Source organism: Quercus robur, chromosome 7 (genome assembly GCF_932294415.1).
Source record: "Quercus robur chromosome 7, dhQueRobu3.1, whole genome shotgun sequence".
NCBI classification, from domain to species: Eukaryota; Viridiplantae; Streptophyta; class Magnoliopsida; order Fagales; family Fagaceae; genus Quercus; species Quercus robur.
In genome coordinates, this window is record NC_065540.1 from 26,898,913 (window position 1) to 26,910,259 (window position 11,347).

At 32.1% G+C, this 11,347-nt stretch overlaps 1 long non-coding RNA gene across 1 annotated transcript; it reads left to right on the plus strand.

The window, feature by feature from the left end:
* Nucleotides 1-5,515: 5,515 nt before the first annotated feature.
* On the plus strand, nucleotides 5,516-7,461 carry LOC126690884 (uncharacterized). The gene is made up of 2 exons (XR_007644763.1): nucleotides 5,516-5,923; nucleotides 7,267-7,461. It is a non-coding gene; the product is annotated as an uncharacterized LOC126690884 (long non-coding RNA).
* The last annotated feature ends 3,886 nt before the right edge of the window (nucleotides 7,462-11,347 follow it).

Below are 11,347 nucleotides of genomic sequence, written 5' to 3' on the forward strand. Positions count from 1 at the left end.
ACTTGAGTAATAAGGGGCTTGACATGATACTAGATTTGTTGAGTAAGCTTTTACCGAAAGGTAACTTGGTTCCAAGGTCAACTTATGAAGCAAAGAAGATATTAAGTGACTTGGGCTTATCATACGAGCACATTCATGCGTGTAAAAATGATTGTGCTCTCTTTTAGAAGGAGAATGAAAACCTTGATAAATGTCCGGTGTGTCAGACGCCTAGATACAAGGATAATAGAATAGGTGGTAAGAAGATTGCTTAAAAAGTATTGCGCTACTTCCCATTAACTCCAAGGTTGCAAAGATTATACATGTCTAGAAAAAGAGTTGAGGACATGAGATGGTACATAGAAAAATGTGTGAATGATGGGATATTAAGGCATCCAGCTGATAGTCAAGAGTAGAAGGAGTTTGATTTGAAACATCATGAGTTTGCCCTAGAACCTCGCAATGTGAGGTTAGGGATGGCTATAGATGGTTTTAACCCTTTTGGGAATATGAACAATAACTACAGTATGTGACCTGTCATACTCATTTCCTATAATCTACCGCCTTGGTTAGTTATGAAAGAATCTTATTTTATGATGTTCTTACTTATTCCTGGACCCAATCAACCAGGAAATGAGCTTGATGTTTTCTTAAGGCCATTGGTTGATGAGTTGAAGGAGTTGTGGGAAAAGGGTGCACGCACTTACGATGCATCTTGTGGTATGCATTTTCAGATGCGTGCCGCTTTGTTGTGGACAATACATGACTATCCTGGATTCGGTAATGTGTCTGGGTGGAGGACAAAGGGTTATCATGCTTGTTACACTTGCAATGATGAACCATATTCGGAGACATTGGAAAGTAAAATTGGATACACTAACTATCGAGTCTATTTGCCTATGGACCACCCTTGGTGAAGGAGTTGTTCCTTCAATGGTAAAATTGAGAAACGGATGAGATCATTAGAGTTAGCAGTGGAAAAGATAAATGAGCAATTAGACCGAATGCCAAATATAATTTTAGGAAAGGATCCAAACAATAAGAAAAAGCGTCCAATTATTGGGGAACCGAATTGGTCAAAGGAAAGTATCCTATACAAGCTATACTAGAGGAATAAGAAGCTTAAACACAACATTGATGTCATGCATGTTGAGAAAAATATTAGTGAGAGTACATTTGGAACTTTGTTGGGAATTGAGGGGAAAAACAAGGACACAAACAAGACACACAAGGACTTGAAAAATATGAACATAAGGAGTGTTTTGCACTTCCAAGAACGTCCTGATGGATCATTTGACAAGACTTATGCCTTCTTTTCATTGTATCCTAAAGAAAGGGATGGTTTTTATGAATTTTTGAAATCAGTCAAGTATCCAGAAGGCTATGTAGGAAACATATCGAGGTCTTTGAACACAAGAAATGGTAGACTATTAAATCTGAAAAGCCATGACTGTCATGTGCTATTACAGCGAATTCTTTCAATTAGGATGTAGGGTTTTCCTGATAAGGACATTTGTACAATATTGTTTGAGTTGGGCAGTTTCTTTCAAGACTTATGCTCTAAGACCCTATGGAAGAGGGATTTTGCAGAAATTAGAAGGACGTATACTTCTCATACTATGCAAACTCAAGAAGTACTTTCCTCTAGCCTTCTTTGATGTAATGGTTAATCTTGCTGTTCACCTACCTCGAGAAGCCATTCTTGGAGGACCAATGCAATATAGATGGATGTATCCCATTGAAAGGTAACTCTCTCCATCCATTAATTATAGTTTACCGAATGATTTTTTTTAAGCAAATTATATTGCGTATGTAGTCATACTCCCAATTCATTTTTCCTCGAAGGTTTCTTGGAATGTTGAAAAGATACGTTTCTAACTGAGCTCGACCAGAAGGTTCAATTGCAGAGGCTTACATTCTTAAAGAGTATATTACTTTCTCGTCATTATATCTTGATGGAGATGAAACCGTGCATAATCGAAGGGAAAGAAATGTAAATTGTGGTGAATATGGCCAAGGGTTGACGATTTTCTCACAAACAGCTCGACCCACCGTGTCTAGGCAAAATGATGTGGGGATGTCACGAGAATTCCGTGATATTGCTCAATGGTATTTGTTGTACATTTGTCGTAAGTTGGAGCCGTATTTAGAGTATATGAACTTGATGGAGCTGAAACTGTGCATAATCGAAGGGAAAGAAATGTAGATTGTGGTGAATATGGCCAAGGGTTGACGATTTTCTCACAAATAGCTCGACCCACCGTGTCTAGGCAGAATGATGTGGGGATGTCATGAGAATTGAGTGATATTGCTCAATGGTATTTGTTGTACAATTGTCCCGAGTTGGAGCCGTATTTAGAGTATATGAAGTCATATTTTGATTATGCTTGAATTGTCCTTAATATTATTTGCATTTCTTAGCTGAATATAAATCACTTGTTTTAAATAGTGAACACAAAAACATATTACATAATCCAGCTGGAAAAGACATAACTCAAATACAACGACAAGAGTTTCCTAAGTGGTTCAAAGAACGTGTAAGAAATTTTGAATCTTGTGACACATTAAACAGTATTAAGTAGTTATATAGTTTTCTCACTACTAATGTCACATGTTGCATGTCATTATAGATCTATAGATTGAAAGAGAACGACTCATCAAAAGTTACAAAACAAATGTGGTCATTAGCAAATGGACCTAAGTTACTAATGAAAGAATACTTGATCTGCATGGTCAATGGTGTAAGGTTCCATACAAAAGACTTGGACAATTGTCGTGTAACCCATAATAGCAGTGTATCTACAGAAGGGGACCATGATGGACAAATACACAACTTCTATGGTCATGTGTGCAAAATTTGGGAATTAGAGTATATGTATTAATATAAAGTTGTTTTGTTTCAGAGTGAATGGTACAATACTGGTAATAAGACCGGTCAAAGGAGAATAATACAAACTAAGACACATTGCACAAGTATCAATGTGCAAAGTCGGTGGTATCAAAATGACCCTTTCATATTACCTAGTTAGGCGAAACAAGTTTTCTACCTTCGTGATACAAAATGGGGTGAACCTTGGCATGTTGTGCAATGCGTACAATATAGGGGAGTGTTTGATGTGCCAGAGGTGGGTCATGGAGAATCCAATGATCAAACAGAAGGTTTGTGAGAGTAAGGGGATAACAATGAAGATGAAGTGCATAACATACCTGATTCTGATATGGATTATGATACGTAGATTTCATTTTTTTTTTTTTCCTTTGTATGTGGAAACGTGTGTTTAATAATTTTTGATTCCCTAATATTTTTTCATGTATATTTCTATTTGATGTTCCAATTTATGTTTCATACTTGAGAAGAATTTGTAATGAATAGACATTATATTTTATTTTCTATGTAAATCTATAGTTACAGAAATGGTCAAAAATGGCAAAGACATTCATAATAAAATAATAGAATATGAGATGGAAAGAGCACCAAGAATCAAGCAAAACCAAGAGAGAATAAATGCTTTGGGATTGAAGCATCTGTCAACTTTTCAGCCTAAATGTGCAAATGTGGGAAGAAAGAGAGTAAGTGTTCAGGTAGACGACAACAACTATGTTCTAGCTATTGGTGATGATGAGTTATCTAGTTCTTTAAATAATGAGGTACTATATATATGATTTGGTGCATGCGATACTTCGTACTTTGTAATATTGTGATGAAATAACCTTTTTTTTAATGAATTTAAAATCTATACATATTTTGGTATGATACATATGGCACCAAGATGTAGCACTCATTCATGCCGTGAGGAATTTACCCCAACAGTCCAGCATAAGGGCCCATTGTTAAGCCTACTTCTCGGTGGAGATTCTGAGGTACTATATACATGATCTAGTGCCTGAGATACTTTGTAATATTGTGCTTGGAATGATCAATGAAAATCATCGATTGAAGATATTTTAAATGATGAAATAACTTATTTAAATCTTAACTTGTAATGAATTTAGATATCTTTGTATACTTTTGCATGATACAGATGGCTTATTATAGGCGTGAGGAATCTACCCCTGCAGTCCAACATACCGGCCCATCATCAAGCACGCATCTTGGTGGAGATTCTCTTACCAAAATTTCTACTAATGTAGAGGCACAACTTGTGGGCACACCATCTACCACGGATGGTGAGATATTTAAGTTCCATTACTTGATTTCGTAATCACACTATATTTGGTTCACTTGTTGATTTAATTTATATTATGTCTTGATAGCATCGACTAGTAGACGTGCCCGTGGCATGACACGTGGATTAGGGGTACGAGGACTTGTTAAGAAACATGGGAAGCTACCAGTTTGCATTGCTCCAGAGTTTTGTGCTCCTGTTGGTAAACATGCAGGGAAGTTTGCTAGCCAAATTGATGTACAAGTGCATATGAATGTGTCCACTATGAATGCATATAGTTAAAAGAATGTTGGTAGCAGTGAAAAAGAGGCGATCATTCAAAATGTGATGGTAATTTAAATGTTTATAGTTGTCCATGAGCTTGATTTTGTTGTTTTCATTACATTGTTTTATACTTTATGTTGTATTTTATAGTGTATTGTTGATGGTGTCACTAAGCATATTGAATTCAAGGCATAATATTTTCTTTATATATACCTCACTTTGCAGGATCAATTTGATATACAAGGAGAATCTGTACTTGTGAACAAATCTCTAAATACAAAGTGTGGTAGATTATTGAGCAGCTACTACAACAGGTTGTTTGCTAAATATAAAAAACTTGTAAAGGATGTAGGAAGCAGGTATGCAAGAAACCACCCACCAAAAAATGTCACACGAGAAAAATGGATTGAACTAATTGATGGAAAGTGGAGTGACGAAGATTGGCTGGTAATTAATACTTTGAAAATTTTAATTATAAATTAAGTATGTTCTCACCTTTCACCTAGATAATACCTACCTATATTATGCATTGGATTAATGTTTTATGTAGATCTTATTATAGTGTCATGTCTACTAGATTATTTGTTCTATCAAATTTGTTGGAATAATACTTATTTGGAAGGTGGAGTAGATTTATATTGTAATATATATATATATATATATATATATATATAACTTAAGTCAAAACTCTAATATTTTCTTTGTCTTTATTCTTTATAGAAAGTCTCAGAAAGAAATGCTAAAAACAGAAATAAAGAGGGAACGGTTGACAAACACATTCATATATGTGGAAACAAGTCGCTTGCAGTTAGGGTGGATGAGGCGGTGTGTTATTTCAATTTTTCATAAGCTTAGTATATTACTTACTGTAATTAATTAACTTGTCTTCTAACATTGGAAAGCAAACTACTCAAAGACGAAAAAATGGAGGTCATATTCCTAAGCTGGCACAACTCTATTATGATACCCACTTCAATTCAAAGACAAAACAGTGGGTACACCCTAATTACGAACATACATATGTATGTATATCAGTACATGCCTTGAGTTTGCAAAACTAGAATATATGTATTTTTATTCTATATTTGTTTGCAAAACTAGAACATATGTATTTCTAATGGTTTTTATTATTTGAAATGACAACAAGAGATGTTGAGAGTACAAGATGAGCATTGTAGCACTCTTGAAGCACAGCCTTTGACCGAAGAGGAGATATCTATGATGGATCTTAAGCCAAGATCTGGCTATGTAAAGGGACTTGGCATGAGGCCTTCCTCATCTCTTAAGACTCCTGCCTCATCTTCCTCAACTCAGTATACTCAACAACTCGAGGGTCGAGTAGAAGAGCTCTAGGATGTAAACTACAAGCTGGAGGGTCAAGTAGAAGAGCTCCAGGCTGCAAACTTCAGGCTAGAGGAGAAGATGGATTGTATCATACAATATTTGAGGAGTAAGGGTGATAGTGACATCTGTGGCAGTGGGGGGAGCTCATCTACTAACTAGAACACACCTTGGTTAGTGTTTTATTTTCCTACCTAAGAGCATTAGTATTGGGGCTTATATATTGTATATGTTGCTATATTTTAGCATAAAAACACAAAAACAAGCATTACTCGGTCTCTCAATTGTAAAAATTTTTACAATTGTGCTATAGTAACCTCTTATATGTATGAGGGTACCATAGCACAATTGTGCTACAATTGTGTTTTTTGTTTAAAGGTGGTGGTGGGTTTTTTGTTTGTGGTGGTAGTTGGATTTTTTGTTTAATGGTGGTGGTGGGTTTTGTGTTAATGATGGTGGCTGGATTTTTTGTTTATTGTGTGGTTGGGTTTTTGTGTTTATGATGGTGGTTGGGCTTTTTGTTTAATGTTGGTGGTGGGTTATTTGTTTATTGTGATGGCTGGGATTTTTTGTTTATGGTAGTAACTGTGTTTTTGTGTTAATGGTGGTGACTGTGTTTTTTGTTTAATGGTGGTGGTGGGTTTTTTGTTTATGGTGGTGGTGGGTTTTTTGTTTATGGTGGTGGCTGAGTTTTTTTGTTTAATGTTGTTGGTGAGTTTTTTTTGTTTATTGTGATGGTTGAGTTTTTTGTTTATGACAGTGGTTGAGTTTTTGTGTTAATGGTGGTGGCTGTGTTTTTTGTTTAATGGTGGTGGTTGGGTTTTTTGTTTATGGTAGTAGCTGGGTTTTTGTGTTAATGGTGCTTATTGTGTTTTTTGTTTAATAGTGGTGGTGGGTTTTTTGTTTATGGTGGTGGCTGAGTTTTTTGTTTATGGTAGTGGTTGGGTTTTTGTGTTAATGGTGGTGGCTGTGTTTTTTGTTTAATGGCGGTGGTGGGTTTTTGTGTTAATGGTGGTGGCTGTGTTTTTTGTTTAATGGCAGTGGTGGGTTTTTTGTTTATAGTGGTGGCTGTGGTTTTTGTTTAATGGTGGTGGCTATTTTTTTTTAAAATAGTGTTGGCTAGATTTTTTATTCTTTGTGGGGGTTGGGTTTGTGTTTATGATGGTGGCTGGGTTTTTGTTTTGGATTTCACTTTATTTGTTTTGTTTTAAATTGAGATTTTTTTTGCATTCTTTATGATTTCTCCATGGTTTGCAATGTGGGTTTGGTTTTTATTTGATGAGAATGTTGTGGGTTTTCTTTCTTTGATAGTTTGGCTTCATATGATGTTGCATTATGATTATTTTGTTTAGTTTGTTATCGGGTATTCTATGGACATTTTCTATTGTCTTACTAATAATATATATATATATATATATATATTTTTTTTTTTTTTTTTTTTGGTAGTACATCTTATCAGCGTTATAGGTTTGTAGTCTAGTTTGTTATTGATGTATTTCCCTTTATACTTGTACAGATATGGGATTGGTGGCAAAAAGATAGCTTTTGTGGGACTGCTTGAACTCAAATAATTTTCTGTAAAGTTTGGAAGCTAAGACATCATTTGTATATAAATGGTTGTAATTACTTTGTGAACATCTTTATTGCATTTTTAGATTGTATAGATGTTTTTTTTTATGGATTTGGTTAGAAATGAATGGATGTGTTTTTATTTTATTTCTTTATTTTATGGATTTGGTTAGAAATAAACAGGTTAATGTAATGGCAAGTAAATGTAAAGAATATTAATAAAAAAATAAAATTGGTGACAAAATACTTCGTCACCTGATCTATTGAAATTATAAAAAAAAAAAAAAAAAAAAAAAACAATTGGTGACACAAAACTTCGTCACCTAATCTATTGAAATTGGAAAAAAAAATACATTTGGTGACGAAAAAATTTCGTCACCTATCATTTTTTTATTGGTGACAAAACATTTTCGTTTTCATCACCAATACATTCTATGACAGAGCTTAGGTGACGAATGCTGTTTCGTCACCATATGTATTCGGTGACGAAATAAGGACATATTGTGATGAAAATTTTCATCACCATAGTCCACTTTTGTTGTAGTGGAAGTAAAGCAGAAGAAGGTTTTTTATTAATGAGACGTAGGTAGCAACAGTACGCAACACTGGGTAGTGTTAGTGGTGGGGTCCACAGTTTTGGGGAAAAGTTGTAGAGATATGTAACTGAGAACTGAGTCCAAACATGTGTTTTGCAATTTTTGAGTGAATGTGAGGTTTGAGTAGGGAGTTATGAGTTATGAGTTTTGAAAACTGAGACACCTCTATAGCAAACGGGCCCGAATTCTCCAAGTGCATAAGCTTTTTGGTCTCAATAATATTGAAAAGGTTTTAATTTGAGAGTGTAAGATATAATTTTTTTTTAAAGAGGATATTATTTTTAAATCAAGCCTTTTTATTATTCATAGGTATGGTTTGAATTTTCAATTTTATTGGAGACCAAAATACCCTTACACGTGGAAATTAGTGGTCAAAAACGCATAAGCTAATACGTACTTTTGCATCAATGGTTTGCTTTAAATGTTTGAAAATTTTAACTTGTTATCTTTAAAAAAAGATAAAGATACTCTCTATTAGAAGTTAACTCATTACAAGATAAATTAGAGTTCTTTTTTTTCTTGAGAGCCAGGATAAAGGAGGTTGAATCAATAAACCTAACTGATTGAACGACCAACCCCTCTCTCTCTCTCTCTCTCTCTGTCTCTCTTGTATGAAGAATGAAGTCAAGAAACTCGCTAAATTTCTTAAATAATACACAATCTTTTTAATATTAATTATTTAAATGGGTAAAATTTTGAAATTATTTGAAAATGTGATATCATATATATTATATTACAGTTGAAGTTGAGAGAAAGTTTAATCATGAATCAAATTATATTCTAATTCCCATAAAAAAAAAAAAAAAAATTCTAATCATACTACAATTTTGCATAAAGTATCCCTTTAATTGCCCACTAATTTGATGTCAAGTGTCTTATAATTTAAAATGGAATTCAATTATCCTAAATGTCATTCTACGTCTCATGTCAAGTGTTTTCACATGTAAAATCATGAATCTAAACTAAAATATATATAAAACAGTCAATGTATTATATTTCTAAGTAAAACTTTTGAGTGTATATTAATACTTCTAATCAATTTTAAGTTATTTTAAATCCATTTAAATTTACTTCTAACCCATTATATTTAAATCTCATATGAAATCTCTTCTAATCCATTTAAAAATAATCCAGATTTTCTTACAAAATCTTATTATTAGTTCAAATATAAATTTCAATAAAAAATATATATACTATATATTAAAAACTTGGTTGTTCATATCTTATTTGAAAATTTTGCACGTGAAATAAATTTATTTCATCATACTATTAAAAATTAAGTTAAGAAGTAATATTTAAAAAAAACAAAAAAACAAAAAAACAAAACAAACAAACAAACAAGAATGAACAATTTAGATATTCAACCAAATAATGTTCTTACAAGAACTTTTTAAGATTTGAGACAAAATTATAGAAAATGACCATTAGTATTATTTAACTTAGGTAATTAAGTTTAATTTTAAATGTATACACACACATGCATGGATCACAAAACTAGTTTTTTTTTTTTTTTTTTTTTAATTGTGTCACTATTTTAGTACTTAAAATGTTCTGAAACATAATTTTTTTTAAAAAAAAAATTATAGATTCCCAAATAGTTTTAAAATAATTTCAATTTAAATAATTATTATTAAAATAATATTTTTATGCAAATTTTCCCTAAAAAAATTGATCGTGGCTATGGGTGGCCAATCTAATGTTAGCAAGATCAAGATCTGGTCATGGAAATTAAAAGATTAGTGGCAACCCATTAGAGCCAGTTCAATAAAATTGGAGGTCTAAACAATAAATTTAAGTGAGGTATTTTAAATTTTAAATATCATTTAAATAATATTTATTTAAGTTTATAAATTTTTTATTTAAAACAATCCCTCTTACTTTTTGAAATGAAAAATTATTAGTTAAGTTTTTGTATTTAGGTTTTGCTAACATCTGTTTTTCACTTAATAACTAATTAATTAATCCTTTTATATATGACATGATTGATTTTAAGTAAGATTTTATCAATTTTGATTTTGAATTTTTTCTTTCCTGCATGGACTATTGTAATAAGTATTTTCAGTAAACTTTTGAAAGTGATACAGGTTATTAGGAAAAAAATCTAGTCTTTTTTACCTATAATAAATAATTATATTTCATGTTTGAACATCATTATAATAATTTTCATTGTTATCCATTATCTTCTCACTTTTTTAAATTATTTTCTTGTTCCTTTGTGAGATTTTATTTTAAAATCTTTGTAATATATATATATATATATATATATATATATATATTTGATATAATGATAGTAACAAATTTATCAAGAGATTTTTATGAGATTAAATGTTTCTTAATTTATCTCTCTCTTTTTTTTTTTTCTTTTTCTTTTTTAGTTTTCATGTCAAGGTTGATATTTTATAGTTAAAAATACTTTTACAAAAATTAGAAACACTATCTAGAATATAAAAATATAATATGACAAAAAAAAAAAAAAACAAATTTTAAAGCTTATAACAATAGAAAACCAATTTATTGAAGGCATTATCATGACTTTACTTAATAATAAAATCACTCTCTAGCATATTAATTTACCCATGCAACTACGGATTTAACCAAACCCATGGCCAAGCCCTAAACACCTTGAACATATGCTTGCTATATTGCTATATTACTAATATATCGTCCATTTAATTATATAACAGGATCTACAAGTTTCAGAAATCATGTAAGTCTTATCTACATCATCTCAAGTCTCCGCAAGTGCAGATTTGGATGGTGAGAATGACAACTATATCAGAGATCAAATCTCCAGCAAACAAACATTGCCAAGATGGTAAAGGAGAAGGACCTAAATTCCATACAGAATTTTGGAGGCATTGAAGGAATAGCAGAGGCTCTAAGTAGTGAGCAAAAGGAAAATGTGTGGAAAATTTTTTGTGCCAATTATAAACTATTGAACTAAAATATCATTTTGGAGAATTAATCAAATATATTTGTTGAGTCCATGAGACTTAGGTTGGTAAATCATGAACAAATATATTCATATTTTGAGTTTTTTTTGTGTGGCTTGAGTGTATTTGAAGTCTATTTCAAGTCCTAGAAAAGATCAAGGTTCAAGCTTAAGAATAACTAGAGTTTTTGGAATCTCAATACCATCTCGACACCAAGCTTGATCAATTGAGAATTACTTATCTAGGCCTATTGAGATTTATGTTCAGTTGAATCCAAATTTGCTTCAATCAACTATTGTACTACTAGGGTTTTGTGGTTCACAAGCCAAAGTATAAAAGCAACACTAAGACACGTTATTTTAGACTTTTTGAGAGTCGTGGTGTACATAAGCAATTGGATATTTCCAAACTCTCTTAAAGCAATTGGAGTGAATCTTCAAGTGAGTACTTGAAGTTGTGAGTGTTTAGGTTCAATGGAGTTCTCTTATATAAGAGTCTT